Source organism: Leptonychotes weddellii, chromosome 7, assembly GCF_054177405.1.
Source record: "Leptonychotes weddellii isolate Sample4059 chromosome 7, ASM5417740v2, whole genome shotgun sequence".
Lineage (NCBI taxonomy): Eukaryota > Metazoa > Chordata > Mammalia > Carnivora > Phocidae > Leptonychotes > Leptonychotes weddellii.
Genome location: NC_138375.1, coordinates 21,782,005 through 21,808,415, shown reverse-complemented (window position 1 = coordinate 21,808,415; position 26,411 = coordinate 21,782,005).

The following is a 26,411-nucleotide window of genomic DNA, read 5'->3' as shown; positions in this document are numbered from 1 at the left end:
TTTCTGACGTCTTAACAAAGGGTTTACAATCACCCGTGCCCCCATGATGTCAATGTTATCTGGAGATTATGTTTTGGTAGGAGAATCCTGGAATTTACCTTTGCTTTGATGTTATTTCCCATTTTGAAACTTTTTGTTTTTCCCCTGGTTGGAAAGACATGCAGTGAAAAACATTATTTTCTAGCTCAACAAGTCTTGGATTCCTTATATTTTGACTAAATTCTACTTAAAGTGAAACATTTCAAACATTACCTTATCTCTCTCTATTCCTTGCTACCATATAGAGCTAAAATTCTGCTTGGAAATCTCTTTAGACAGATCCACCAGATCTAAAGTAAATTTTCTATTTTCCATGTTACTGCAGGCGATGGGTTCTGTTAAACTTTTTGTTATGCATGTCATCTTTATTCCAGTTTCTTATAAGAATTTTCTCAGTGTCCTTCCTTTTTCAATTAACACTCTTCTTAATAACTTTTTGGCTTCTACGCACAGCACAGTCACAAAGCTGATGTTCTACTTCATGAATTCATGAATTCATCTAGATCTAGTACCTGTTTTTGAAGTAATTAAGAAAAAAATCCTTTTTTTTTAGCTCAGATTTTTTTTTAACTTTTCTTGAGACACTTTCAAAAATCCATACTTATCAAAAAAGTATTGATTTCACATGGGTTTTAAAGTATATGTTTAAACATATAAATTTGTACTCTTTTCTATTGTTCTCATTTTTATTGTATATTTTAAAATGATTTCTTAGATACCCATATAAGAATTATATTTATTTAAAAAAATTCTTTAATTTCTTAAATTTTGTATATAGAAGAGTTAATTCAGCTATTTTAGCTTTCAACTCTACAAATTCCCTTTTCCTATATACTCTGGTTTACTTTTGTTTTTCCCTGGTGTTCTAATTTAAATTCTGGATTCATTTATTTTTATTTATTTATTTATTTTACTAAAATGTAACTGCTTTCATTTTATTCTACTGCCTCATTTAGCATTATGAAAGAGGATTTTAAGTATTCCTGAATAATATTTTAAGTGAATTATTGCTCAGTTTTTCTGGAAGAATAAATAGTAAGGTTTATGCCAATGTATCTCTCCATAATAATAAAACACATGATGTATTTTGAGGCATTTTTTAAATCTGTACTTTATTATTTGATTGATGCTACTTAAGACAGATTCACTGGGCATAGTTTGGATAGTGCTTTGATCTTACTGTCATTTCATCACTGAGAGCCTTAGGGACAATGCTGTTTCTGTCAAAATTAACATGATTTCAGGTTGCTATCATTTCCCCTCATTTAAAATTATTTTTAAAAAGTAAAACGTGAAAGTAGTAGATACTAAAAATAAAAAATAAACACTGATTACTTGTTATAGGAGAATACATAGCTAAGATTAAGCCTACATTTGTAAATTACTTAAGCATAATTTCAAAAGGAAATTTAATGAATTATTATTTGTATTTGTAACTAAAAATTTGAAAAATACAAGCAATGCAATGTAAAATGATACTCACTTAAAAATATTACTCTATATATGATAGTAGCCTTTTTACCCTATGAGAACTCATATCTCTGATTCTATATTTTGAAAAATATGAACTCACTGCATGTATCAGAAGTGTGAATGTGATCTGTATTTATATGTACACAACACGATTTCACACTAATATCACAAATTTCAATGACACACACATAATTTGTGTTACTTTTGCTTCTTCAAGCACAAATATCATGCTGGTCCGTTTGATCAAGCAGAGTTCTACAAACTGTGCATATGCATGATAAAGGCTCTTAAGAGAACCACAACTTCAGTGTTTTCCAAAATTGGCATCTTTTATTCTGACCTCTTGTCTGAATTCTCTTATGTATGTGTATTGCCTGTGTCATATGTAACTGCCACTGTTTTCAAACCTGTGGATGTAACATGGAGTAGGAAAAAAATACGCAACAAGCCAATAAAGTCTCTGTGTTATTGTGAAAGGAGCCAGCCAGTAAATGCATAAATCTCTAATATTCTGCCAGGGGCAAACCTATGAAGAAAAATGAAGCAGGGACAGAGGTCTGCTTCCAGAAATGGTAGAAAACATCTTCTGAGCCAACTCTCCTGCTGAGATTAATTAGAAAAGCAGAAAAAAATATTTTTAAATATCTATGTGAAGTGTCAAGGAAGTAAGGATTGTGACACCAAGATCCCAGAGAGAATGGAAATCCAGCAAATGATCCCAATATTCAGTATGGCTTTTCTCATCAAGGCATTTGATGATTCCAAATCAGAAACTAGAAATCTAAAGAGTGAATGGACCGTTTAGCAAAATCATGGGGTTGGAAAATGAAAAATGGTGTTGATGGCCCATTAAAGATGATGGACCCTGATAATCACCCCAAGCTTTCAATTGGGCCATAAAGGGCTACAAAAAAGATAAAGGTTATTGAGAAATTGGCCAATCCTAAAAGACACTGAGGCCAAATTCAATTTATTGCAAACTGTATATGGATAAGCTTGTCCATGGCCAGCTGCTTTATAGAAGAGAAATACGTCCTCTTTGGAAAAGTAATATCTTGGGACTCTTTCATCAGTGTTATATAAAAAACAACAAACCCCACATATACAAAAGACAATAATTGATCAAAAAGCATGTGCAATAGCAGACAATAGAGACAAATTCATAGTATATCCAAATATGGCAAGACTTTAAAATAAATATAATTAGAGGTGCTGGGGTAGCTCACTTTAAGTTAAACACCCGACTCTTGATTTCAGCTCAGGTCATGATCTCAGGGTAGTGAGATCAAGCCCTGCGGCAGGCTCCGCACTGAATATGGAGCCTGCTTAAGATTCTCTCTCTCCCTCTTCCTCTGCCCCTACCATCCCACGTGTGTTCTCTCTCTCCCCTCCAATCTCTCCCACCCCCTTAAAAAATACAATAAATAAAATAAAAATAAATATAGTTAAATTGTCAAGAAATTAAATGACATGGTTGGGAATTTCAGAAAATAATTCAAAAGTATAACAAAATCTAATCTATCCAGAAATGAAGAAACAATAATTGAAATTAAAGCCTATCTGAATGATAAAGAATTAGCCAATGAGAAGATAAGTCAGTAGAGAATATATACACTAAAGTGCAGAAAGACAAAATGAGGGAAACACATAAAAGAACATAGGAGATTGATGAAAGAAAGCTTTAACGTGTATACAATCAGTGCATAAAGAAAGGAGAATGAGACTGGGTTAAAAGGAACAAGTGAAGAAATGATAGCTGAGAGTTTTTCTGAATTGTCTAGAACCCCAACCAGGAAAAAAAGGGAAAAAATACCAGGAAAAATTGTAAAAAATCTAGGTACAGTATAGGAAGTTACTAAAAACCAAAAGTCAAAGAAAATGATGACAGTAGCCAAAGAATAAAGACATATTGTCATCAAAAGATTAAAACTAAGGTAAATAGCTAATTTGTTAAGACAAACACATGTAAGCCAGAGAATAAGGAATGATATTGTAAAGTATTCAGTAGGAAGTGACTATCAAATTAGAATGCTACCCCATAGGAGATAGTTTTGTTTTGGGGAGGTGGAAAATCTAAGATTTCACATCAGAGATGTAAGGAGAAATGAAGAATGGTGAACTGAAATGAAGAATGTGTGAATTTAAATAATTTTCTACTTGCATAAAAAAAGCAATAACATTACATCACAAGTTACACATACAAAATTAAAATAGATGAACAGAATGAAAGAGGAAGGTACTTAGAGTTATGTATCCTAAGATCCTATGTTATTTGAGAAACGATAAATATATACTGAAGGAATGAAAACCTAAAAATGGAGAAAAAATGGAGAAAAATGGAGAAAAAATGGAATTAAATGAATCTTAAAGAATTTTTTTTCTTAATGAGAGGCGAAAGAACAAAGAAGAGGTACAAAATAAAACAAAGTAAGTGGTAAGACCTGGCCTAAATTCTAACTCATCAGTATATAACAGAATAAAGAATACATACAGCTAAAATATGAACTTTTTCATATGGGATAAAAATGAAATTGCATGCTACTTGCAATATTCACATGAAAATATATGAATATGTAGTTTTGACAGTAAAAATTGTCAAAAATGCCAACTTTAACAGAAAACTGAGTTCTACTACATATTAGACCAAGTAAACTTAAAGCAAAAACCATTACTTTAAAAAAAGAAAGATATTTTAATATAATAAAAGTGTCAATTCAACAGGAGCATATAAGAATTTTAACACCATAGTTTTAAATGTGTATGGCAGAAGTCTCTAAAACTAAGAAGAGAAATAAATCTAAAACCAGTAGGGTATTTTTAAAACTACTCTCAGTAATTAATAGAACAGCATAAAAAATCTGTAAGGATATAGAGGATTTGAAAAGCATAATAAACAAAATTGTTTAATTGCTATATATAACAATTAAACTCAACAATTGCAGAGTACACATTCTTTTTAAGTGCCCATGAAACACTGACAGAAATTATCCATATGGTGGGCCATCAAGCATGTCTCAACACATGTCAAAGCACTGATAAAATATGGAGTATGTTCTCTGATCACAGTAAAATTAAGCTAGAAATTAATACAGAAAACTAAGCACAAATTCCCATATATTTGGAAATTAACTAATATGCTTTTAAAAATTACGCATCAAAGAAAAACAATAAAAATGATAAAATATTTTAAATATATGGAAAACAGTATACTAGGTATCAGAACTTAAAAGATGTCATTGAAACAGTGCTTAAGGAGAAATACAGAACTCAAAACATATTTTATATATGTAGAAATGCTGAAAGTCAGAGTTCTGTGCACCCACTTTAATGAGTTAGAAAAACTGCAAATTAGAAGAAGGATGAAAGAAATAATAAAGATCACAATTACTGTAATAGAAAACAAACATATAATAGAAAAAGCTAACAAATATAAAAGTTCATTCTTTGAAAGGAGTAATTCAATTCTAACTTGTAAAAAGGCTGAATAAAGAAAAAGAGAAATAAAACATCTATGCCAGGAATGAATCAAGGACATCAGTACATCGTAGAAGCATTCCAGTATTTTCAAATATACCCTATTCTCATCCTATTAACTTCTTTAGTCTCAATTAGCATCACATTATTACTTTTGCAGAAGCTTAAAACAGGGCTGCAAATTCTTTGACATTCATTTCTTTAAGAGTTGCAGAGTTTTGTCCTTTCCCTTTCAATTTGGCTGAGTTTGTGAATACTTTGACCGATAGAGTAGCGCAGAAGTGATGCCATGTTACTTCCAAGGGCAGCTCATAAAAGGCCCTGCAGTTTCCTTCTTGTTTGCTGGGAACAGTAACTCTTGGAGTTCTAAGCCACCATGTAAGAAGTCCAACTGATATGAGTCTGCCATCCTATAAGGAAGTCAAACCTGGATAGAAAGGCCGATGTGTAGTTACTCTGACCAACACCCCAGCTGGGCCCAACCTTCAGGTAATTCCATTCCAGATGTTGGTGAAGAAGCCTCCAGATGAGTTCAGTTCTCAACTCAGGGAGTCACCCTCAGCTGTATTCCCTGTGCTCCGTTCAGATTCCCAACCCGCGGAGTTTGTGAGCTTAACAAAATGGTTTGCTCTAAATTTCGAAGTGGTTTGTAATTAAGCAATAGACATACAGAACACCTAGCTTCTGAGAATAGTCACTTAAATGTTCTCCTACTTCCACATTTGCTCTTCCTAGGCCACTTCTCTGAATGGAAACCAGAGTCAAATTTTAAAATGACAAATTGTTGAACAATACATCAAAAACAATGATATACTATATGTTGGCTAACTGAACATAATAAAAAAATAAAATGACAAATCTGATCACATTTCTACCTTGTTTAAAACATGTTATTGAATTCCCGATTCTCTTAGCAAAAGACAGTCAAATCTTCTTTGTGGCTCCCGGAGCCCTCTTTGGTGTCTACACTTGCCTAACGTGAATTTTAGGGTCAGGTCAGTTTACCCTGTTGCATGCTTTTATGCAATACATATTTTTTTCATTACATTTGTTATGATTATGATTTTACATGTATTTGTGAGATCATGTGATTGATGATTTACCTTCACGAAACACTAAATTTCTTGAATGCAAGGACTATGTCTAGTTTTGATGATCATTTTATTCAGATTCAAAAAAGAAAGTTTTGAGATGCTGGAGAGAGGGAGGTGATATAAGAAAGGATATGAGAAAGTAAAATAAAAAAAGGGGCAGTTCTAAGTAACTGCATGATTATCGGATCATCTACTTTGAGATAAGAGGGCTTATAGTTTCATTTTGACAGCAATCCTGTGAGCATATTGGGATAGGACCAGATAAATTAATCGATGAGGAAATGTAGTACTAGGACCCATAAATAAAAAGTAAGGGGAAACACAATTTGCCAAAAATTGTGCAGGCAAGGTTTTAAGATGGAATTCATAATTTGGAGAAGGGAGATTTTGACAGCTGCTTTAAACTAACAAGACTCCAAAACAAGACTCATTTTACATACCCATCACAATGACAACTGTATAAAAAGAAGCATGTGTAGCATAATAAAATACTTAAACTTGCCAAGTAGAATGAGGAAGGCATGTCAATCGAAACACTACTTCTGTGATTTTTTTTTTTTTTTTCTGTACCAATGACTGTCTTGGTTTTGAAGAACAAATCATGGAAACTGACTGATGTTCAAAACTCATTATCTCCTATAGCCTAATAAAAATTAGCACTATATGCACCAAAAAAATGAGCCAAGCTTAGTATTAAAAATCCTTTCAGTCTCAAGAGACTGAAGCATATAGTGCTAATTTTTATTGGGCTATAGGAGATAATGAGTTTTGAACATGAGTCAGTTTGTTGTTAAGGAATATGTTTTGATGCCATTTAGCAGTAACACAATATAGGTATTTTAAAAGTTAGCAGAAATGACAGTGGAGTTAATAAGATAATTTAATATCACTAGCTAAAGACATATGTGTAAATAAGATATTGTACTTATAAATTGGATGTTTTTTTAGATGGAATCTATTTTGAAACAACAGTTAATTAAAAGATAAAGAAAATATGAAAATAAAGAACATAATATGTTTTATTTTTAAAGAGAAGGTTCACGGTGTGGTAAAATGTTAGCCATGTCTCAAGAGATCAAAATTCCTATATCATTAGTTCAGCTAGTGATATTTACCAGCACTCATCCATCTACAAAATTCTTGGCAAATACACATAGGTAGGGTCTGTGGCAGTGATAATTTACACAAGCTGGGGTCTTCTCAGGACTTCTTTTTTTTCTTTTTGCTATTTGTAAAAATAATGTTCTTTTTTGAAAAAATCTGAGTATAGTTGGCACACAATGTTACACTAGTTTCAGGTATACAACATAGTGATTTAACTTCTCTGTACATTATCTTGTGTTTACCACAGGTGTAGCTACTACCGTCTATCACCATCCAACACATCACAGTATCATTGACTATATTCCCTATGCTGTGCCTTTTATTCCCATGACTTATTTCATTACTAGAAGCCTGTGTCTCCCACTCCTGTTCACTCACTGTGCCCATCATCCCACCCCTGCCTTCTCTGGGAACCATCAGTTTGTTCTCTGTAGTTATAGGTCTAACTCTTCTCTCTTTCATGTTATGACTTCTATTTTAGAAGCGGTTGATCCAGTTCTTAAATTGTCCTTATTTTTATAAAATAAGACAGGTCCTGACAAAACCACACTAAATTGATCAGAAAGAATATGTGATGGGTGCGATGTCTGTTACACCTGTCAGACTTTATTGCCATTGAGCATGCCTGATGTCTGTTATTCTCTTGCCTATGATCATTTCCTGTCTACAGTCATACTACCTAACTTCTTTGATTCATTTGTCAGGTAAATAAAAATATGAAACTAATGTGCCAGATTATTTCTTTCTTCTGTGGAATGAGCTGGGGTTATGGGGCTAGAAATTGAGAAAGTAAGTCAAGGTTAGGCAGTTATTAAAGAAGAAAGAAAATGGAAATTGTTACCATCGTCTTTGGGCATTAGAGAGAAATAAATGAAAGTAAGAGAAGGGCGCCCTACATTCGAAAGGTATGGCGCTGGAATGCTTTAATTCAAAGAAGGAAATAAGTATAATTTGTCCTTTCACTTCATCCTCATCTTAACATGGTGACATTAATATTATTGCTGGTATTATTCTACTTCCTGTAATGGTAACAACAGCAGCCGTAGTAAGAGTAGTAATCATAGTAATTGCAATAGTAACGGTACTAGTAATGTTAATAATATCGCTAGTCATTTTCTAGTAGTGATGCCACTGTGATGGCAGAGGTCGTAATTGGTATTACTATTTTAGGATCCAAGTTCCTAGCTGTGAACACATAATTCACTTGGAAGGCTTGATGGAAGAAAGTTTAATGAAGGATTATTTATAGATTCATGGAAAGAACAAATGGAACCAGCAAGAGATAACAAAGACACTAGTAACACCAGAAACATCCTTGAGCTGGGGCTCAGGAGTTAAGAGAACTGAGTGAGCGAGCTGCAGCCGTAGATGATGAGCCACATACAGGGACCCCAATTCAAGATAACGGACATCAGCCACTTCATAGAGGCAGCTCGGATGTGGGAGCACTAAATACCTCAACAGCTCTCTCTTTCTGGCCTCCGATATCCTGCAGTGTCTCCATGGGCAGCAGCTAACAGGAAGCCAGAAACACGGGCGCCCTGAGGAGACATTCCACAAGAGCAACCTCCTACAGCACGAAACAGGGCAGAGAAGGGTGTATGATGAATCTGGAGGGGCAAACAGTGCATGGCCAGCTTAATAGGAACAACAACAATGGTTGTGTTTACTTTGCACTTATTATGTACCAGACACTGCTCAAGGTCATTTACATGAAGCATCTGCTCCCTAATAAAAATTATTATTCCTGATTTACAAAGAGTAACGATTTAATAAAAATGAGTTGATCATACCCCCATTTCATGTACAGGGTGGAAGTAGATTGCCTTTATAAGATTTTTTTTTTTTTGAAGATTTTATTTATTTATTTGACAGAGAGATTGACAGCGAGAGAGGGAACACAAGCAGGGGGGAGTGGGAGAGGGAGAAGCAGGCTTCCTGCTGAGCAGGGAGCCCGATGTGGGGCTCGATCCCAGGGCCCTGGGACCATGACCTGAGCCGAAGGCAGACGCTTAACGACTGAGCCGCCCAGGCGCCCCGCCTTTATAAGATTTTAAGCAATAGTATCACCCTCCATAAGCACTCATGCCTAAAAATATGAAGTTCGTTATTTTAAAAGAATTGTTCTCCTTTGTATGAGTTAAGATGATGTAAATATGAGACAGAATTGATAAATCCTTTCCTTGGATTAGAGGCTGCATAAGTCAGGTAGTGGGAGCAGAAATAGTACTAAATTGAATGGAAAAGAGAGTAAAAACTTCTTAAAGACAGCAAGTTAAGTCACAGCAAGTCTTCTTACTGACTTGAGTTCTTTACTATTCTATATGGAAAAAAAGAGCATATTCTCAAATTGTTTCTTAATCTGAGACCAAAGTACTTTAAAACCTCGGTAATCTAAAAATGAAACAGAACATCAGAAGACAAAGGCATAACCAGCCATGTGACATCAACACATTCAATTTTAGTAGAACATCAGTAGCACAGAATGCTTATTTTTTCCAGAGCTGTGAACATGAACGATTTCTGTAGCCCTGGGAAAGGCTCGGCCTTCTGCACTTTCCTTTGAACCCAAGGATTTTTTTCTCCACTCTCTTTATCCTACTTTCCTTTTGATTCAAGGTGCTAGGGAAATGAACTCTAGTGATCTGCAATGGTAACCTTAAGTGGTACTTGTCAAATATGATTTGGTAGTTGAGAAACTAAGAACAAAAGCAGTAAAATTCAGTAGAAAGAGCAGAGAACTAGAGGGCAGGTGACCTAGACACCAGACATAACCAGTAACTAGCTATGGGATTTCAGAATAATCTTTTACTCTCACCGTGCTGTAAGAATTTTACCTCCAGGCAGTCCCCTTCCCCGGAATGACTCATATTCCAAAAGTTCATTTTGTCCGTGTGCTTACAAGAGCACAGAACACATTCTCCCATAGCAACACTCTGCTCAAGGAAGCCCACGGTGTCTTATTTATGTGTGTCTCTTCTTGTAGCCACCCGATCGTACTGTGTGGTGTTTAGGAAGTGCCTTTTATTTTGTGTTATACTTGGTAATGCTGGCAAGCAAGGATCAAGCTGGCTAGAATGCCGTCAACTTAGCAATAGACACCCATTGGCATGCATGTGTGCCAATGCACATACCGAATGGGTTGTCTTTTACCAATTTTGGATAAAGGCAGACTCTGAGTTGTCATTATTAAATCAATGACACGCTTTTAGGGACATTAGCATATGCTTTTAATCAGCAAAACATAGGATCAATATAACCTCCCTGAGCAAGGTAATGTGAAAAAACAAGGATTATGCTTATTGAGGAGAGTGAGAAAGAAGCTTCTTTATGAAAACATAAAACACAAAAGTTGGTTTTTAAATTTTTTTTTTAAGACCAGAATGCAGTGAGAAATATCTGGAGTATTTTTTTTTTTTTTAGTCATGTCAATAACCAGGTGATGTAGTAGTTTTTTATAGACAGTTAAGAAGTCAGAAAATATCACAAGCTTAGTGTGAGCCACAAATTCTTTCCACTTCCTTTCCCATGAGATTCCCCATCTGTGTACTAGCTTTGATCTGGAGTCACAAACAAAGACTATCTGTTTATTCAAGAGATCAAATGTTACTTTTGGTACAGACCCTAGGGAAACTCAGAAGAAGGACATAAGCTTTGGGAGTACATTGATTTTCAAAGTGTTGATCTGAATAATCCATGACATATTTAGTTTCTTCGACTGTTAGAAGATATACACAAAGGTGATGAACTCACAGGGCTTTGTTCTCTGAGCATAAATCCCCTCTTTCCCTTTGTGATAGTCTTCTATATTTTCACACAGAAAATACTCTAAATGGAAAAGCCAGAGTTATACATCACTAGTATTCCAAAAGCCTATAATCTGGTAAATGTTCCTAGAGTTTCTCTGATTCTCCTGTTTTAGATTTTAAAAACTAGATACCTACTCCTTAGATGGTTGCTTATTCTTGTATGTCATGCTTGAGCTAATTTTTCTTCTAAAATTCTTTTTTTTAAGCTTTTCTTTATTTATTTGACAGAGAGAGAGAGAGGGAACACAAGCAGGGGGAGTGGGAGAGGGAGAAGCAGGCTTCCCGCTGAGCAGGGAGCCCGATGCGGGGCTCGATCCTAGGACCCTGGGATCATAATCTGAGCCGAAGGCAGACGCTTAATGACTGAGCCACCCAGGCGCCCCATCTTCTAAAATTCTTGATAGAGCACACATATTTTTAAAAAGATTTTATTATTTTTTATAGAAGTTTCAAGTTTACAGAACAACTGAGCAGAAAGTTCAGAGTTCCTATAATCCCTCTGTCCTGTCCCCACACATAAAGTTTCCACTGTGACTAACATTTTGTATTAGTGTGATACTCTTTTTTCTTACAATTGATGAACCAATATTGATACATTATTTTTAACAAAAGCCTATGGTTTGAATGAGGATTTGCTCTTTGTCTTATACAATTCTATGAATTTTTGCCAAATGCATAATGTCCTGTATCTACCATTATAATATTATATAGAGTAGTTTCACTGCCCTAATAATCCTCTGTGCTCTACTTATTCATCCCTTCTTGCCTCCAACCTTTGCAACCACTGGTCTTTTTATTGTCTCTCTAGTTTTGCCTTTTTCCAGAAAGTCATATGGTTGGAATCACAGTGTATAGTCTTTTCACACTGGCTTCTTTCATTTAACAATATTTATCTAAGTTCCCTCCATGCCTTCTCATATCTTAGTAGCTCGTTTATTTGTATCTCTGAATAATATTCCATTGTATAGATACACCATGGTTTGTTTAATTAGTCACCTACATCTTGGTAGCTACCAATTTAGGGCAATTATGAATAAATCTGCTATACACAATCTGTGTGTAGGTTTTTGTGTGGACATAAGCTTGCAACTCATTTGGGTAAATCCTTGGACCACTGTTGCTGAATTGTATGGTAAGACTATGCTTAGCTCTTTAAGAAATTGCCAAACTATCTTCTAAAGTGGCTGTACCATTTTGCATTCCCACCAGCAATGAATGAGTGTTTTTATTTCTCCACATCCTAGCCAGCATTTGGTGTTCTCACTGTTTTAGATTTTATCAGAAATATATTTCACAATCTTTTTTTCTCTTAATCTATGATTTGTTCTTTCCTTCTCTTCATTTTTGTGTAATTTGCAGGACAAAAGTTTTTATTTTGATGAAGTCCGACTTAACAATTTTTTCTTTCATGAATCACCACCATATATCTAAAGAAAATCATCATCAAACTCAAGGGTGCCTAGATTTCCTCCTTCTCTAGAAATTTTTATAGTTTTGCATTTATGTTAGGTCTATAACCCATTTTGAGTTAAATTTTGTGAAAAAATATAAGGTTTGTGTCTAGATGACGATGATGATGGTGGTGGTGGTGGTGATGATTGGCATGTGGATATCCAGTTGCTCCAGCACAATATGTTGAAAAGACTATCTTTTCTTCATTGAACTGTCTTCTCTCCTTTACCAAAGGTCAGTTGACTATACATGTGTAGGTCTATTTCTGGGCTCACTATTCTGTCCCATTTATCTATTTGTCCATTCTTTCACCAATACCACATTGTCTTGCTTATGGTAACTTTATAGTAAGTTTTGAAGTTGAGTAGTGGCAGTCCTCAGACTTTGTTCTTTTTCTTTAAAATGGTTGGCTATTCTGGATCTTTTGAATTTCCATATAAACTTTAGAATCAGTTTGTCAATATTAACAGACATCTTGTTGAGATTTTTATTTGGATTATGTTGAGCCTATGCATCAACTTGGGAAGAACTGACATCTTAATAATATTGAATCTTCCTACCCATGAGCATGAAATATCTATTTATTTAGATCTTTGATTTTTTAAATCAGAATTTGTAGTTTTCCTCATATAAATCTTGTACAGGTTTTGTTAGATTTATATCTAAGTAGTTATTTTGTTTTCTTTTGTTACTAATGAAATGTACCTGTTTTTCATTAGGCCTTTCATCTTTATAAGATATGTATTGATTTAGTCTTAACAGCCTGAAGATTAAGACAGGTTTGCTTGTTTGTTTACTTACTGTAAATAATTTAAAGACTGGCAGTTTTATGTCTGAACCCACACTTTTATCAACTCTGCATCTGTTCACATCTTTGTATTTATAATTTCTGTTCTGTGAAAAGTTAAATCTACTTATGCATAGTTAGAAGGTCCACTTCAGTTTTGTCTTATGACAGTGTAGGATATTAAAGATAGGTTCTTTAATAAATTAATGCATCATAGTGAAGTCTCAAACATTAAGCTCTTTAAAGGATTTTTATAAAATTTACTCCTTGTGTGGTCTTTGTCATTATTTGAGATAATAGAAAGTGATGCTTATCCAAATGTCCACATTCATAGAGTTAGGCATAAAATTAAATTATCATAGAGATAGAAAAATACCTTAATGATGATGGGTATGTAGGAGAATACAACTGAGACCTCGAAATGTGGAGTGACTTTTATACAATTACCTAGAAAGTTATGCTGGAGAATGTCATAGAAATCAGTTTTCTTTTTCTTTTTTTTTTTTTTAAGATTTTATTTATTTGAGAGAGAGAGAGAGGGAGGGAGAGTGAGCAAGAGAGAGAGCACAAGTGGGGGGAGAGGGAGAAGCAGGCTCCCTGCTGAGCTGGGAGCCTGATGAGGGGCTCAATCCCAGGACTCTGGGACCATGACCTGAACTATTTGCATATATAGTTTAAAAACACAAGGGTATTCATTTAATCAAGAAGTTTTAAGTAGACGCTGTGATTATACACTCTTTATTTTAGTATCTTTGGAGGTCTTCTTAACATATATGAAAACAATTCATGAGGACACTGCCATATATTAAGCTTGACTTGGAGGGCTGTCATTATTCTGTACAATTTGCTTAAACAAAATTAATTTATGGGAGCATTTGATGAGATAAAGGCACTCAGAATGTACTTAAACCAAAATATTGAAGTATTAGACTATTTCTCAGTGAATACAGAAGTACCTACTATTCTCACTCAAAAAAGGCCCTGGTTTAGTTCTGGAGACTTGACATGCTAGAATATGCTGTGGATGCCTGTAATATTACTCCATTAGATCTGTTGTCAAAAAATTGCACTTTACATTATCTAGCTGCACACACACTGCATAAATTGCCAGGTTTTGAGATGGCTTCTCTATTTGTCTTTGTGGTGTTTTGTAATACTGTGCTAATGTAATGCACTGCTTTGTCTGCTCAGCTCTGCGTTTAGAGCTTTATTTGATCAGATTCTGGAAGAAATGCCTTGTATAACATCATGCGTGTGTTTCCCAAGTAAACTGCTTGCATTTGTACCTGCATATTTCTTATCCACTTCATTTTTGCATGGCGTTGGCATGCTTCAGAGAAAAGACAGTTTATAGTGTATTTGATTACACAGACATAGTAGTTTAGTACAATATGCTGTAATCAGGACTACTCAGAAAAGCAATTTAGTTCTGATCTTGTCAAATTAAGTGTGTATTGAATATATAACTCACCCTCACCAAAAAGAGCTATTCTGAGGCAGTCGTGAGCAAAAGACAACTATTATTTGCTGTCATTATTTTCTTTTAAAGAAAGATTGGTAGAATCAGTTGAACTGTCATGGGACTAATCTTTCAATAATCTTACTTTTCTGTAAGAGTATAGAGGGGGTGGGTTGTATGGATAATACTATCAAAGTAGTATGAAATAAACTTGAAATAAAAAGTAGAAGTAAGGGAGATGTTGTATAAAAAAATAGGTATTTTGTGTGAAGCCACAAAATATATTAGAGGAATGAAAGAAGGAAGAAAGAAAGGATGGGCATTGAGAGGAAGATACCCTTTTCCTTTGCTTGTCAGTGCTGACATGTAAATGACAGCCATTCCAACATTTGACCCTGTGATATCTGTGCTCTCAAAACTAGAGCTTATCTTCTTTGAGCTTCATACCGACTGAACCACCAATATCTGGTCTACAAACTCCAACTCCCAATGAATCTGGCTATGATCACAGGTGGTTTTTGATATTTGTGCATTACATTTCTTGTGTGCTTTTCAACTGGGTTCCTCTTTTCTTCCACTTCTGTTACCACTTCTTAATAAAGACATAAAAGATTTAAAAATAAAATTTATTTGGTAACATATTTCTGATATACCATCAGAAGTTTCTTGGGGAAGAAGCAAATAACAATAGGCTCAGGAATTTTCCTCTTCAAACCAAATTAATTTTGGTGATCATCAAATTAACAAGGTCTTGGAAAAGCAGGGATTTTTACATAATGTTAAAAGATGTGTAAAATTGTATGAAGTTTATTGAGAGTTATTTATCATTAGTTACTCAAACTGAAAAATGTACCTACCTCTACCTTTTGATAAAACAGCCACATTAAATTTACTTATAAAATGTACTCATAAACATTTGCTGAATACATGTGCAGGCGTACACATTATTAAATACTGCTTTAATTCAAAATAATAGCAAAAACTGATACAGCAGAACCACCTATCAAGTGTGTATTAGTTCAATAAATTATGGTACATCCTTATTCTGCTACTTTCAGAATAAATGAGGTAGGCCAGGGGCGCCTGGGTGGCTCAGTCAGTTAAGCATCTGCCTTTGGCTCAGGTCATGATTCCAGGGTCCTGGGATATAGCTCCATTTTGGGCTCCCTGCTCAGGGGAAATCTGCTTCTCCCTCTGCCTCTCCCCCTGCTTGTGTGCTCTCTGTCTCTCAAATAAATAAAATCTTTTAAGAAATACTCAAATCTGAGTTTTTAACATATATTTCAACTTTCTTTTATATCCTGCTAAAATTAATATAGTATGCTATTTAATCTGTTTCATTTCCATAAATATGTAGATAGATAGATAGACAGATAGATAGACAGACACACAGACATTTAGACAAACATACCATGAAAGAAAGCATAGCTGAGGAGGAAAACCCTGGGCTATACATAATCTGCAAATTGTCCAGTTAGATTGTAGAGACATAGTTGTAGTAATTGGGAAGTATAATTAATCTTGAACTATGTCAAACCCTAGTGTAAGGTACCTACCTATCTTCTTGCAACTAAGCACATATAATTTCTGTTAATCAGTGGTGGCATCTTCTACAAAGCTTTTTTTCCCTTATTTACCTAAAGAGCTTTCCTTATTATTAGGAGTCAAGATGGTCAATAATTTTTTTGTAACAAAATAAATGTTATTTTGAAAGAAGTAGACTAAAAGTGTAGGATAACCCACATGGGCCCCACAGATGTACCATACATCTAAAAAATAACATAATAATATTTAGTCTTTTATCTCAAATTATATTTATAATATAAATCTCTATCTTCTTTCCTAGATAGGAGTATTCTCTAGGGCAGAACATGACTCTTTTTTCTTTGCAGTTATGTCCACTTGAGCACTGTTGACCCTCAATAAATATTTAGAGAAGGAATATTTTGATGATGAAAAATAATGCCGTTTGCAACTGAAGGACAAATATCTCTCTGAGTGATCAACTATTAGTTTGTGTTTTAGAAACTCTTCCCTAATATAAATACACAACCAACTTATTTGTTCAACTGTTTAAAATAAATTGTGTTGCTTATGTTGTTGAAAGATTCTAATGTATTCTATTTATTGCTTCCCTTCATCTTAGGGGATTCCTTTCAAATTGACTCTTTGGAGCTACCTCAACTCTATTGAATGTAAATATCTTTTATTTTCATCACTTCTTGGGAAAATATCTGTTGCTGTGTGCCTAACAGTTTGCAAGTCATTGCATAGCCTAGGGGAATCTCTATATTATTTCTGTCTTTCCATATAGACACTTGCACACACAATTTCATGGAAGTAAATGGCATTCTGCTTACTTTGGGAGACATGCATATTCACTGTTTATATGGAGACTTCCATGGATCCTTGCATGCATTTCCTCAGCTCCCACTTAGGAGGGAGAGGACTGAATCACTGGCAAGTAATAATGTTCTATGAATTGTGCTTTTCTTTCTCACAGTCAGCCTCTCAGTGGTAAGCTAGTTTTTGAGAGCAAGTTGGTCTATTTTCGAAGCCACATAAACTATTTTAGGTGACAAGGGGACCATTTGGTGCACTGAAGTAGTAATTTGCTAGTGGCCTAAAAGAATTAATGAAGCTTTCAAAGGCATATGACAGACTTGAAAGGATTATGTACCAAAAAAAATTGTTTTAACATAAATGAAAACATCAACTAAAAAAGACATATGGTCTGTTCAGAGGATGCAAATTAGAAAAAAAGTTCCAGTGGATAAGAAGAGACTTGGGAAGGAATGAAAACACACAAAACAAATTTACAAAGACAAGCAGAATTTTTGTATAATTTATATAACATGGTATGATATAGCATGATATATAACATATAATACCATACATATTAAGTCCACATGAAGTCATTGACATGTGTCAGGAAACGAGTGTGGCATAAATCATTTAAAGCTGATATATAGTTTTAATGAAATTTACATTACAAATTTCAGAAATCATAATGGAAAACTGCCATTTTTAATACCATGTAGACATAAAGCTATGTAATATAGAGCTCAAGTACGGCATTTAAAATTATAAATGTAAGAAGATATTTTTCCTAAATGAATGGATTCATTTTGTCAATAGACAAGTTAATATTATTTGAAAGTTGTCAAAATGAATACAAGGGGATATACTATATAGAGATACTATTACTGACGTATTAAAAAGATTATGCTCACTTAAGTTTAAAGAGAGAGGGAGTTTTTCTATCTGCAGGGCTTTCTCACAATATAGCTCTGCTTCCTACTTCTCTCTTAGGTCTGTGCCTGCCAGTGTGATGTGCATGAATACCCACAGCCTTCTTTACTTTTTTTGGCCAACTGAGGAACTGGCAGGAGACCTGAGGAAGGGAGGAAAGTAGGTTCATGTTATTTAATTTTCTTGTTCCTCCCTCCTTACGCATTTGGCTCTTTTCAGGAAGGTGACCCTCTCTGTTTGGGGAATCGTCTCTGCAGAGGTGCCCTCTCCCCAAAGAGAATTCTCTCCACAGAGCCCCCTCTCTTTTGGGGGTTCTGGGAAACACATGGCTCCCTGCCTTACTTTTTTTTTTTTTTAATTTACATTGTTGTTTTTTAAATTTAATTTTTTAATTTGAATTCAATTATCCAACGTAGAGTATATCATTAGTTTTTGATATAATGTTCAGTGATTCATTAGTTGCATATGACACCCAGTGCTCATCACATCACGTGCCCTCCTTAATGCCCATCACACCGCTTTACCTTTTGAGAGTAGAGGCAGGAATTGCACCAACTTTCTCCAACCTCGGGCACAGCCTTCTCTTTTGAGGTATACTTTATATTTTGATTGTACTTCTAAAAATATTTTTTTTGATCTCTCCTTAAATAATACCCACTTGAGCATGCCATTTATTTCCTTGCCAGGACTCTGACTGATTCAAGTTATGTTTCTTTTTACCCTAGCAGTAGGAGAATTTACAGTGGAGGTAATTGGGACATCATAGAGAAAATTAAAAAAATCAGGAGTAACCAATGAAAACTTCAATAAGCTTCAAATTAGATTCACTAAGTTAAAAAAAAAAAGGAAGAAAGGGAGAGAAAGGAAAGAGAGAAAGAAAGAAAGAAGAGAGAAAGAAGAAAGAAAGAAAGAAAAAGAAAAAGAAAGAAAGAAAGAAAGAAAGAGAAAGAAACTGAAAGGAATACTAATGAATTCTTCCTCAAGGTCTTCAAGAAGTAATTGACCCTACATTATATTACATTTACTATCCTGATATATAGAGATGTGTCTGTAGTACTTTTTTTTCTCAGTTTATCACTTTTCCCACCACCAATATTTACACTATTGTTTCAGTTCCTGCAGAAAAACTAGGCAAGCTTTTAATTGTCTGAGGGTTGGGTTTTAGCTTTTTTGGACTCTGAAAACATTGAATCCTGCCTTTCACTTTACTACTCCCATAAATCCAATCTACCTCCAGTTGGAAAGGTCAAGTTCACGCATCAGCTCCCTTCTGCACAGATGCCGGGGGAGAACAGATCTAAGAGCTAGTCTTCATTTATCATTTCCATTTACTTTTTTATCCAATCATCATTTAACACTACTCTTCCCTAAACTAATCAAAGTTTATTGATTTTTAACAAAATTTATCAGGATTCTAAAAAGTTACATGAAATGAATTTACAAATATTGAAATTTTTCATAAGGACAACTCTGAAGGATAAATGGAGTTCAGAATGAGTAACTGGTATGTGTGAAAAATTATGGATATTCTCATTGAAACTAGGAGACCAAAAATTCCCTTACTTAAAATTGTTCTAAAAATTAATAACTGCAATTAGATATGAATTAGAAATAAGAGACAAGAATATGAATCCTGGAATGTAAGAGATATATAGGAGATATCTATCAGTGCACCCTGTATTCTGTTTGTCTTACCCATTTTTTTCTCTTTCCTCTTACTCCCTTCTCTTGGGTTAAATAAATATTTTTTAAAATACCATTTTAATGTATAGCATTTGTAATATAACTCTTTGTATTGCTTCTTTTTAAAATTTTTTTTATTATGTTATGTTAATCACCATACATCATTAATTTTTGATGTAGTGTTCCATGATTCATTTTGTATTGCTTCTTTAGGGATTTCTGTAAAGTTTGCAAAATACATTTTTAACCTTCACATTCTGTGTGGAACTAATATTGAACCATTTCACAGAAAAATGTAAGAACTTGCTACTAAAAGATTGATTTACTTACCTCTTCCCTCCTTTTATTCTGTACTTGTCCTATGTATGACATTTACATACATTAACAACTGCACAAAACTGTGCTATTCCTTTGGCATTAAACAGTTACGTAGATTTTTTTAATTATGAAAAAATATAGTGTATTTTTATATTTATCCATATTTTTATCATTTCTAGTGCTCATTTTTATTCCTGCAGGTTTGAATTTTCACCTAGTGTCATTTCCTTTTACCCTGAAGAGTTTCTTTTATTATTTTTTGTAGTGCATCTCTGATGGGAATATAATCTTTTAGTTTTATTTTATATGAAATATCTTTATTTTACCTTCATTACTGAAGGCCATTTTCACTGGACATAGAATTTTTTTTTAATCAAAATTTTTTTTATTATGTTCAGTTAGCATAGAATTCTTAATAACACCCTTTTTGATTGTTTCTGTCAACAGAACAAAGGTCATTTGTATCCTGGATCCACTGAATTCAATGTGTTGTTTTTCTCTGACTGCTTTTAAGATTTTTTTATTTTTGGTTTACTTCAATTTGACTATGATTTGCCTAGATGTCATTTACTCTATCTGCTTAGAGTTTTCAGATTTTCACTGTTTCCTTATTTCTGGGAGATTTTTGACCATTTATCTTCAATTTTTTTTTTCAGATTCATTTTATCCTTCTCTCCTGATTCTTTATAACTTTTACACTATTATTAAATCTTTGATATTGTCTTACAAGTCATCCACACTCTATTTTTCAATTTTTTTCATTTTTGTGTTCTATTTTTCTGATGATTTTTATTGATCTATTTTTGAATTTATTGATTCTTTACTCTGTTAGGTTCAATCTCTATTTCAGCAGACACTTTTTTTTTTTTTGCATGTTCTATAATTTCCATTTGCTTATTTGTACAGGTTTTACTTGTCTGCTGAAATTCCCTTTATAGTCATTAACTACGGCAATGCTTGACATTTTATTTAGTTTAGATATAGTTGCCAATTTAAAATAGTTGTCTGCTAATTCAGCATATAGATTATCTCATGGTCAATCTTCATTGATGACACTTTCCCTTAGTAGGAGTCATATACTTTTTTTTTTTTTAATATGTCCTTTAAATTTGGATTATATTCTTACTTTTGAAAATATTATATAGAGACTCTGGATTTTCTTCCATTCCTCTGAAAAGTATTCATTTAGTTTCTTCTGTAAAAGTTATCTTAGCTGGACTCAAACTACAAATTCTGTGCCTCTTGGAAGGGCAGGAGCTGTAAAGTCTCTTCTGTTATTTTAATCTTAATGCAGCTGCTTATGGTCTGCCTAGTACATGCCTAGTTGAGGGGTCAGCTGGGATTTTTACTTTATTTTATTATGTTATGTTAATCACCATACATTACATCATTAGTTTTTGATGCAGTGTTCCATGATTCACTGTTTGCTTATAACACCCAGTGCTCCATTCAATACATGCCCTCTTTAATACCCATCACCAGGCTAACCCATCCCCCCACCCCCCTCCCCTCTAGAACCCTCACTTTGTTTCTCAGAGTCCATAGTCTCTCATGGTTTGTCTCCCGCTCCGATTTCCCCCCTTCATTTCTCCCTTCCTACTATCTTTTTTTTTTTTTTTTTAACATATAATGTATTATTTGTTTCAGAGGTACAGGTCTGTGATACAACAGTCTTACACAATTCACAGTGCTCAGCCGGGATTTAAACAGCACTTATATGTCAAGGCTTTCCTATGTGCCAAAATGATCCTCAGGAAATACCCTGTTTTAGTTTTCTCTTGCTGCTATAACAAATTACCACAAATTCTGCTGGTTTAAAACCATACAAATTTATCATCTTACAGTTCTTAGGTCAGAAATACAACAAGGGTATCACTGGGTAAAATAAAAATGTTGGCAGGACTGAGTTCCTTTCCAGAGGCTCTAAGAGAAGATCCATTTCCTGTCCAGTTTCTAGAGTTTTCTAGAGTTTTCTTTTCACCTGTGTCTCCCTTCCTCCCTTTTCAAAGCCAGCATTGCTGCATTTTTCTGACCCTTCTTCTGTGGTCATCTCTCTCTCTGACCATCAAAAGGAAAGCCCCTCCACTTTGAAGGACTCATGTGATTAGTTTGGGCTCTTCGGGATAATCCAGGATAATCCTCCATCTCAAGGTTCTTAATCTTAAACACATCTGCTAGTCCCTTTTCCTATGTGAAGTAACATATTCACAGGTTCCAGGGACTTGGATGTGGACATTTTATAGAAGGATCATTATTCTGCCCATTACACCACACTGTCCCATAGGCATTTATGACAAGATGATGTAGAAACACCCTCATCAAGAGGTAAGGGTCTCCTTAAATTTGGACAGGCTTGTAACTCACATAGAAGTTGTGAAGGTTAATTTTATGCATCAACCTGATTGGGCCAAGGGAGGCCCAAATAGCTGGTAAACATTATTTCTGGGTGTGGCTGTGAGGGTGTCTCTGGGAAGAGATTAGCATTTGAATCAGTAGACTGAGCATAGAAGATTACTCTCACCAGTGCAGGTGGGCATCACCCAATCTGTTGAGAGCCTGAATAGAACAAAAAGGTGGAGGCAGGGTGAATGTGCTTTCTCAGCTGGAACATCCATCTTTTCCTGCCCTCAGATAGTAGTGTTCCTGATTCTCCTGGCTTTGGACTTGAACTGAATTATACCATTGGCTTTCCTGGTTCTCCAGCTTTCTGGCAGCAGATCTTGGGACTTCTAGACCTCCATAATCAGGTGAGCCAATTCCTATAATAAATCTCCTCATACATATGTACTTGATTTTCTTTCTCCTGAGCAATCCTAACGCAGAAGTAATGCTATGTAATTTCCAAGAGCAGGTGATAAAGGTTAATACAGCTTTTACCATTTTTGTTGGTTTTGGACAACAGTCCTAATTGAAATCTGCATTGGCAGCTGACATCAACCAACAGTTGTATAAGTGACAGTCTTTAAGATGACGTTAGCCTCAGCCTCCATCTAACTGCAACTATATGAGAAATGTCCAGAGAGTTGCTTAGCTATGCCCATTCGACCCCTACAACTGTAAAGAAGACATTTTATTGATTATTGTTGTTTTTAGATATTAAGTTTTATATTTATCATTCAGCAGTAGACAGCCAACACTTTCACAGGTTCTATTCTTTCTGGGCTTTCCACCCTTGATTTTTAGCCGCTCTGTTTACCCCAAATCCTGCCCTCTGGTTCTTCAAGCCAGTAAAACTATAGGATTCTGTGCAGCTCTACCTGCCCTCTATGGTGCCAACTACAGCCTGCTTTCAGGCCAAGTGCTATGACCCATGAAGTGTCATTCCTTTCTTTCAAGTGTAGAATCTTCTCAATATTCTGCCCACTTTTGTTAATTTTGCAATAGTTGTTTGGTTTTGGTTTTATCCAGAATTTATAGCTGTTGCCTCTGTCCATTAGAAGCATCTATGTCATTGCTAGAAACAGAACCACTAATATCAGTAGTTTTAAACATATTAATTTGTCAAATTTGTATTTTAGATTATTTCAAATATACAGAGCAGTATGTGTGCTAATGTACCTTAGACATATAGAACCTCCATTTCACTTTATCAAGTCTTAATAGATTTATTAAATCCAAGTTATCATGATGTATTTGCTTCAGACATTTTTTTTACGCTTAAGAAATAATTCACTGAAAAACATTTGAATCTATCCTTCTTTGACCAGACTTACATGTCTAGCATAAATCCTATATGGTACATTTAGAAATATGCAGTGTTAGATTAAAGCTGTTAGTATTCTACTGGGAATTATTCATTAATATTTATAAGTGGGAAAAGCTTTTAATTTTACCTGTGTGTATGCATAACTAATTGGGTTGTTACAAAACAGATGGTAGACTTAGAAATAAATTAAATGATTTCCAATTTTTCTGAAAATTATCTTTACAAAGATTTAAATAAATATTATTAATTTTTCCTGAGAGATTTGATAGCACATGACTTAGAATCTACCTTGGCTAGGTGCTACTTTAGTTAGTACATTTGGTTTCCATTTAATTTGTTTTCTATCCATTTTTGTCAACTGCTGTTTGCTTAAAATATGGATATCTTGTCCACAGATTATTTTATAAGTGTTTTGTTTAGTTATTAAGCATCTGTTGAGTTTCAATTTTTTTTCTGTTATTTATTTTTTCCATATTGGCCAGGTATTAGCTTTATATTAATCTTTTAAAATTTATTGAGATTTGGGTCGCCTGGGTGGCTCAGTCATTAAGTGTCTGCCTTTGGCTCAGGTCATGATCCCAGCGTCCTGGTATCGAGCCCTACATTGGGCTCCCTGCTCCGCGGGAAACCTGCTTCTCCCTCTCCCGCACCCCCTGCTTGTGCTGTCTCTCTCGCTGTGTCTCTCTCTGTCAGATAAATAAATAAAATCTTTAAAAAAAATAAAAAAATAAAAAAAATAAAATTTATTGAGATTTGTTTCATTACCAATCATAAGCTTGTTGAGGGGCGCCTGGGTGGCTCAGTCATTAAGTGTCTGCCTTCGGCTCAGGTCATGATCCCAGGGGCCTGGGATCAAGCCCCGCATCGGGCTCCCTGCTCCGCGGGAAGCCTGCTTCTCCCTCTCCCACTCCCCCTGCTTGTGTTCCTTCTCTCACTTTGTCTCTCTGTCAAGTAAATACATGAAATCTTTAAAAAAAAAAAAAAAGCTTGTTGAATGCCCCATGTGCCCTTGAAAACATGTGCATTCTCTTCTTGTTGGCCATTTGGTGGAATTTTCTGTAGATATCAATATGTTAAGCTCTGTTTACTCTGTTTACTATGTTATTCAAGTCTTTTATATTCAAATTGACTTTGTGAGTAATTGTATCATTGAGATGATATAAGAGATATGTGTTGACATCTCCAACTATACTTGTAAATTTGTCTATTTCTCCATTTACTTCTCTGAGTTTTTGCTTTTATGTATTTGGAAATTCAGTTATTAGGGATGTGTATATTTGGAATTATTACAGTTGCTTGTTGAATTGACTCTTTTATCGTTGTGAAATGTCCCTATTTATGCCTGTGTTGGTGTGAAACCCTCTCAGGAGCTTACCTGGTGTAATCTGAAAGTGGTCTCCATACGTAGAAGATAGTGAGAGAACAAAGAAAGAGGCAGGCCACATCAGGTTGGTAGGTGGCAGTTTTAATAAGCAAAGGAAACTTACATATGAGGCTTGTCTTGGGCAGCAGCAACATGACTGATTCCTGCAACTGCCTGCCAAATTTTAAAAGTTTATGAAGAGGCTAACTGGGTTTAGTCATGTATGCTGTGCAGGTGTTCTCAACACCACATCACTATCTTAGGGCTTAAGTCCTTGGAGCAGTCTCCGGGAATGGGAAAGGCAAATGAAACCCACATTCCAAGGACAGGCGAGGTGGTGAGGAGCCTCCAGTCACCTGGGTCCTGTTCAACTGGCAGTCACATTTTTTCAATGACCGCCCCCCCCAACAGCCTGCTAATGTTTTTTTCTTGTGAAGTCTACTTTGAATGATATTACATAGCCACTTTAAATTTCTTATAATTAGTGTTTGTGTGTTACATATTTTCCATTATTCATTTTTAGACTATTTTATTTTTATTTTTTTAATTTTTTTAATTTTTTTAAGATTTTATTTATTTATTTGAGAGAGAGAGAGTGAGAGAGAGAGCGCAAGAGGGGGTAGGGTTAGAGGGAGAAGCAGACTCCCTGCCGAGCAGGGAGCCCGATGTGGGACTCGATCCCGGGACTCCGGGATCATGACCTGAGCCAAAGGCAGTCGCTTAACCAACTGAGCCACCCAGGCGCCCTTATTTTTATATTAAACATTGTTTTCTTATAGAAAGAGTATAGTTTTTACTTTTTAATACAATAAGGCAGTGTATCCTTTTTAAGGAGGATATTTAGGCCATTTTTATTTAGTGGGATTATCAGTATGGTTGGTCTGAATGCTACCATTCCAATCATTTATTTTCCATTTGCTTTCTCTATTCTTTTTAAGCTATTTCTCCCTCTCCTGTCTTATTTTAGATGGAATATTTTGAATTAACAAGGTTTTTTTTTTCGTTAACAAAGTGTTGATAAAATATTTTATTTTATCTTCACTAAAGGCTTATTTAGCAATAGTGTTTTGAATATAACAGTGATATGTTTTAGTGATTAGTCTAACCTTTAAACTATGCATCTTTAACTTATTATAGTATTCCTTCAAATAATATTATGCCACTTTATGTTGAATGTAAAAATTTTAAATCAATATATTTCCTCCTCCATCCTTTGTGCTATTTGTTTAATAGAGATTTTTTTTAAATTTTATTTTATTATGTTATGTTAGTCACCATACCATACATCATTAGTTTTTGATGTAGTGATCCATGATTCATTGTTTTCGTATAACACCCAGTGCTCCATGCAGTACGTGCCCTCCTTAATACCCATCACCGGGATCAACCCCCACCCCC